General features: G+C 55.0%; 1 protein-coding gene and 1 long non-coding RNA gene across 2 annotated transcripts in view; one reads left to right on the forward strand and one right to left on the reverse strand.

Annotated features, from left to right (window-relative positions):
- Window positions 1-5,000, forward strand: part of LOC135096374 (nascent polypeptide-associated complex subunit alpha, muscle-specific form-like) — a 116,213-nt gene that overhangs the window by 33,822 nt on the left and 77,391 nt on the right. The window lies entirely within an intron of this gene.
- LOC135091828 (uncharacterized) lies at window positions 2,776-4,883 on the reverse strand. The gene is made up of 2 exons (XR_010262655.1): window positions 3,104-4,883; window positions 2,776-3,001 (listed from the first exon to the last, which is right to left on the reverse strand). It is a non-coding gene; the product is annotated as an uncharacterized LOC135091828 (long non-coding RNA).

A 5,000-nucleotide genomic window follows, 5' to 3' on the forward strand; every position in this document is an offset into this window, starting at 1 on the left:
AAAAGAAAGAAGGGATTGGGGAGATGAATGATGAGTATAAGAAGAAGAGAGAAGAGAGAGAAGGGATTGGGAGATAGAATGATGAGGATAAGAGAGAGAGAGAGAGAGAGAGAGAGAGAGAGAAGAGAGAGAGAGAGAGAGAGAGAGAGAGAGAGAGAGAGAGAGAGAGAGAGAGAGAGAGAGAGAGAGCGTAAACAAAGGAAAAGGAAAGAGGAAGAGGAAGTATTGTTGCTCTTGTACAGAATAACAACAACAACAATAATGATAATAATGAGTACTACTACTACTAATACTACTACTACTACTACTACTACTACTACTACTACTACTTTTTTGTTTGTTGCTGCTGCTGCTGTTGTTGTTGTTGTAGTTGTTGTTATGGCTGTTTCTTCCTTTTCTTTCCTTTTCCTTTATTTTCCTTTCCCTTCATTTCCTTTCCTTTCCTTTCCTTTCCTCTTCATTTCATTTAATTTTATCTTTTTTTCTATTTCTTTTTTTCTCACCACCACCACCACCACCACCACCACCACCACCACGACCACCACACCAAGGTCACACGCTGAGAAATGAGGGAGTCGTGGAGGAATGGGATGGGAAAACAGTAGGCAGGTCACAAGCCCACAGTAACTCGAGTAACCTAGTGACCTCGCGTGACCTGTGACCTGGAGCGTGGGAACTGTGCAGTCGCCTACCTGTCTACCAGTTTTGCTTCCGCCTGCGTGAGAAAACAGCTTCTTATTTGCGACTGGCGGGGCGGGCGGCTGTGATGTAGGGCGAGAAGAGAGATGGAGGAGATAGAGGAGTGGGAGAAGGAGGAAGAGAGAGGATGGAGTTGAATGACTGATCAGTTGGTATTTGGGCGCTGCAGCAACGAGGTCATATTATAGTGCCATGAGGAGCAGGAGGAGGAGGAGAAGGAAGGGCAGGAGGGCAAGTAATCACCGTATCAGCCTCGTTTCAGCAGCTGGGAATGTCGTGATGGGTGACACAGAGAGGTAGGAACGTGGGTGAAGTGGCAGGGAAGGAGGGACGTGGGTGTGAGGAGCAGGGAGGGAGGCAGGGAGGTGGGTGTGAGAAACAGGGAGGCAGGGACGTGGATGTGAGAGGCAGGAGGGAGGGAGGGAGAGATGGAGGCAAGAACACCGCTTACCATGCCATAGCAGTGAAAAAGGAGCCGTGGAGTGTTTCCTGACGGGGCGGTGAGTGACAGGTCCCGCTGGTGGTGGCGGCCCGTGCTTCCCGAGAGGTGCGCGGCGGCCCTCTCTCACCCTGCTTCCTGCTGGCCCTGGGAGCATCGGCCCGAGCGCGGCAGCAGAAGGCAGCAGGAAGTGGGTCGGCGGGAGTAGTGCTGTTGCGGCCGTGACCTTCAGGAGGGCCTGGGGCAGCGGGCGGAATGGTGGTGGCTGGCTGACTGGCTGGCTGGGTATACCTGCCTGGCTGGGTATTGGCTGCTCAGGTGTGACTGGCTGGATGAGCTGCTGGATGACCGGCTGGCTGGGTGGATGGCTGGCTAGGTGACTTTCTGCCTGGCTGGCTGGCTGGCTGGCTGACTTGTCTTGACGGGTGACCGGGTAACTGTGGTCTATTTATCAACTGTTCATAATGGCAGCGTGGTCTTGCTGGACCGGCAGACTGGTTCGCACTCCGGTTATTATACAAGGTGGCAGACTGGCTGGTGGAGTGAGAGATACTGGTGGAGGTGAGAGTGTGGAGACGAGGCGGAGGGTGGCTGGAGGAAAGTGGCAGGACACAGGGGCATGGCGACGGGTGTGGGGCAGTGACGTGGATCTCTGGAGGAGGAAGCTGGAGGCAGTTGAGGAGCGGGCTGGCGGTGGCGGAGGTGGAGGAGGCTGGAGGCGGCGGAGGAAGGGGCGGGGGAGTGAGCACCTGGTATGTGTCGGTCACTGTCCAAACAACCCGACGACTTCTCTCTCTCTCTCTCTCTCTCTCTCTCTCTCTCTCTCTCTCTCCTCTCTCTCTCTCTCTTCTCTCTCTCTCTCTCTCTCTCTCTCTCTCTCTCTCTCTCTCTCTCCTCATCCAGTCCACTCATGCCCACCTCACCCGCCACAGGCCTCACCCACGCCCACCATTACACGCCTAGCGCAACAGTACACCTCGGCCAGCTCAGCCACGCCCCCACACCCGCGACACGCCTCCCCCGGCCCTCTTAGCCTCGCACGCCTCATCCACATCCTCGTTTTGCCATCATCTCTTCCGCACACCATCACTTTTGCTCTGTTGTGTTATTTATTTATTTATTTTTATGATGAACGTGGTCTCTCTCTCTCTCTCTCTCTCTCTCTCTCTCTCTCCTCTCTCTCCTCTCCTCTCTCTCTCTCTCTCTCTCTCCTCTCTCTCTCTCTCTCTCTCTCTCTCTCTCTCTCTCACACACACACACACACACACACACACACACACACACACACACACACACACACACACACACACACACACACACACACACACACACACACACACACACAACACACACACACACAACACACGGGTGGGCAGCGGCAGTGTCTTGGTGGTGCCCGAGTTTCCCGTGTGGTTCAGTCATGGGCCACGGCAGCGTCACCCCCTGAGTCGGTGGTGGGGGTGGGGCGGGGCGGGGGCGGCAGGTAACTGTACCCCAGCAGCTGTGTCCTCCTGCGGCAGATGGCTGTGGGCGCTCACCCTCGGCCTGCCGCGGGAGGAAACTCGCCCCTGTGCTGATAGGATGCAGAGGCGTGGTTTCCCCGCGCCGCGCCGCCTCCTGTTGACAGTGTGCTAGAAAGACTAAAGAAAGCTGCAATCTGCTCTTATGGAAGCCCATTTCCGACAATGAGTTAAAAGCCGGGACGGCGCGGCTGTGGCGGCGGTACACTGCAGGTCGGGCAGTGGCGCTCCGCACCCTGGAAGGGCTGCTTGACCATGCCTTGTTCCTTCCCGGGGTGTGGGTGGGAAGGAAACCAAACGGGTTGGGTGATCCTGCCTGGTCCCCACACCTGCTGGCGGCGACCTGTAGGGAAGGAAGGGTGTTGGGAGTAGTGGCGAGGGAATCAGGGACCGTCACACGTCGGGCAGCAAGGAACACCTGCCGCGCCCGGAGCGACCCCCTTACCTATGTGTGCCCCGCCGCACACCCTCGCGGCGCAGAGCGGAGCGGCGCGGTGTGTGGACACTGGGCAACTGGTCGGGCGCCCACTCGGAAACTGCGCCTCGTGTTTTTTCCCACTAAACAAGGAAGGCGCCGTCCCCAGCCGCCCCAAGGACCTCGTGTTGTCTTTGCGCAGCCTTGCCCACACATGCGTCAGCGCCGGCCACCGCGGGACCCATGATAAGGCTTCTCGTGAGACTCGCTTCCTTAATCGCTGAATCCGTAACGTGCCTGACACAGCACAACCACAACTATGACAGGGCCTTGGTGGGACAGTAACAGACGTCAGTGTGCTGAGGCAGGCGCCGGGCCTTCCGCTGCATGGCGATGGCGGGTGACGCCACGCCTGTGTGGCGGTGCGGGAGGGACGTGCCAGCGGTGGGATGCTGATGGACGGCTTGCATGACCACGCTGGAGAAACCCTGGTGGAGCTCTCTATTACACACACACACACACACACACACACACACACACACACACACTCACACACACAACACACACACACACACACACACACACACACACACATATACACATATCAGCGCCTGGCCAATGTGAGGTGATAAAGTCGAGTCAGCAAGGCGTGGGTGGTGGTAACAGATACGGACAAGACGAGGAGAAGAAGGACGAGGAGGAGGATGTGTATGTAATGAAAGCGCGCGAATGGTGAAGTGGGTGGGTGAGGAGAGAGATGGCGACGGAGGGAGAGGAGAAGAGTGTGGTGAGAGGCAATAGGCAGGTTAGGTGGTGGATTACTCGTCTACAGACCGCCAATAAACGAGAGGAATTACCATGCAACTGAGAGGAGTGTGACGAGTGGTGCCGTATTTCCTGCTTGACACTCACGCCCCTCCCATGCCCTCCTCCATTTGGCTGCCTGGGGGTATGAGGGGGGGGAGAAAGACTGGAGGCTGGGTGTTTAAACTCAGCTTTCCGCCATTAGAAAGTCGACCCGTCCCCTCCCCTCAATATTACCATGAAAATAGGGTGGATGGGGAGGGGGGGACCGGGCAGTGTGTGGGCGGAGGTAGTGGGGTTCGGATAACGGGTTAGTGTCGGTGGGAGTTGGGGGTTGGGGCAGGTAAGGGGTGCCAAGGATGCCTACTTGTTGGGAAACCTTGTGTCACTCCTACTCTCTCTCCTCTCTCTATTTTCCTCTCTCTTTTTTCCTCTCTCTATTTTCCATCTCACTCCCGCCCCGTTGTCTGTTGAGGGACGTGAAAGTGGTATTTAAAAAGAGAGGTTGAAGGAGGGAGAGTGAAAGGTGAGCGCTTGGGAGAGAGAGGGAAGGGAAGGAATGGAGGGAGAGTGGAGAGGGAAGGAGGAGGGAAAGGGTAATTTTCAGAGGATCAGGTGTGGTCAGAGGAATGGCAGGGGATTGTGTGGCGGGGGAAGGATAAGAGGGGGAGGGTGAGAGAGTGAGTGGGTGGGTAAGTGGTGAGGTACGGGAGAGATACAGGTGTAGGATAAGACAAAATCTTCTCGGTCTGTAGATGGAAGGTAATCACTTTCGTACACAAATGCACACTATCGTACATTAGTAAGAAGAATTTCATTTAACCTAATACTTTTTTTTTCTTAGTTAATTACGCGACACTATAAAAACACGCATTATGTTTTGCATGGAGATTTTACCACACACACAGATAGATAGATAGATAGATAGATAGATAGATAGACAGACAGACAGACATATTTCATTGACCACAAATTACTGGGATATGGCATGGTCCTAACTATCACACACACACACACCACACACACACACCACACACACACACACACACACACACACACACACACACAGAGGAACCGTCTTGAAGCAGCTGATGAGTAACATTTGGGAGGTTACCATGGTGAC

The sequence above is a fragment of the Scylla paramamosain genome, chromosome 3 (genome assembly GCF_035594125.1).
Source record: "Scylla paramamosain isolate STU-SP2022 chromosome 3, ASM3559412v1, whole genome shotgun sequence".
NCBI lineage: Eukaryota > Metazoa > Arthropoda > Malacostraca > Decapoda > Portunidae > Scylla > Scylla paramamosain.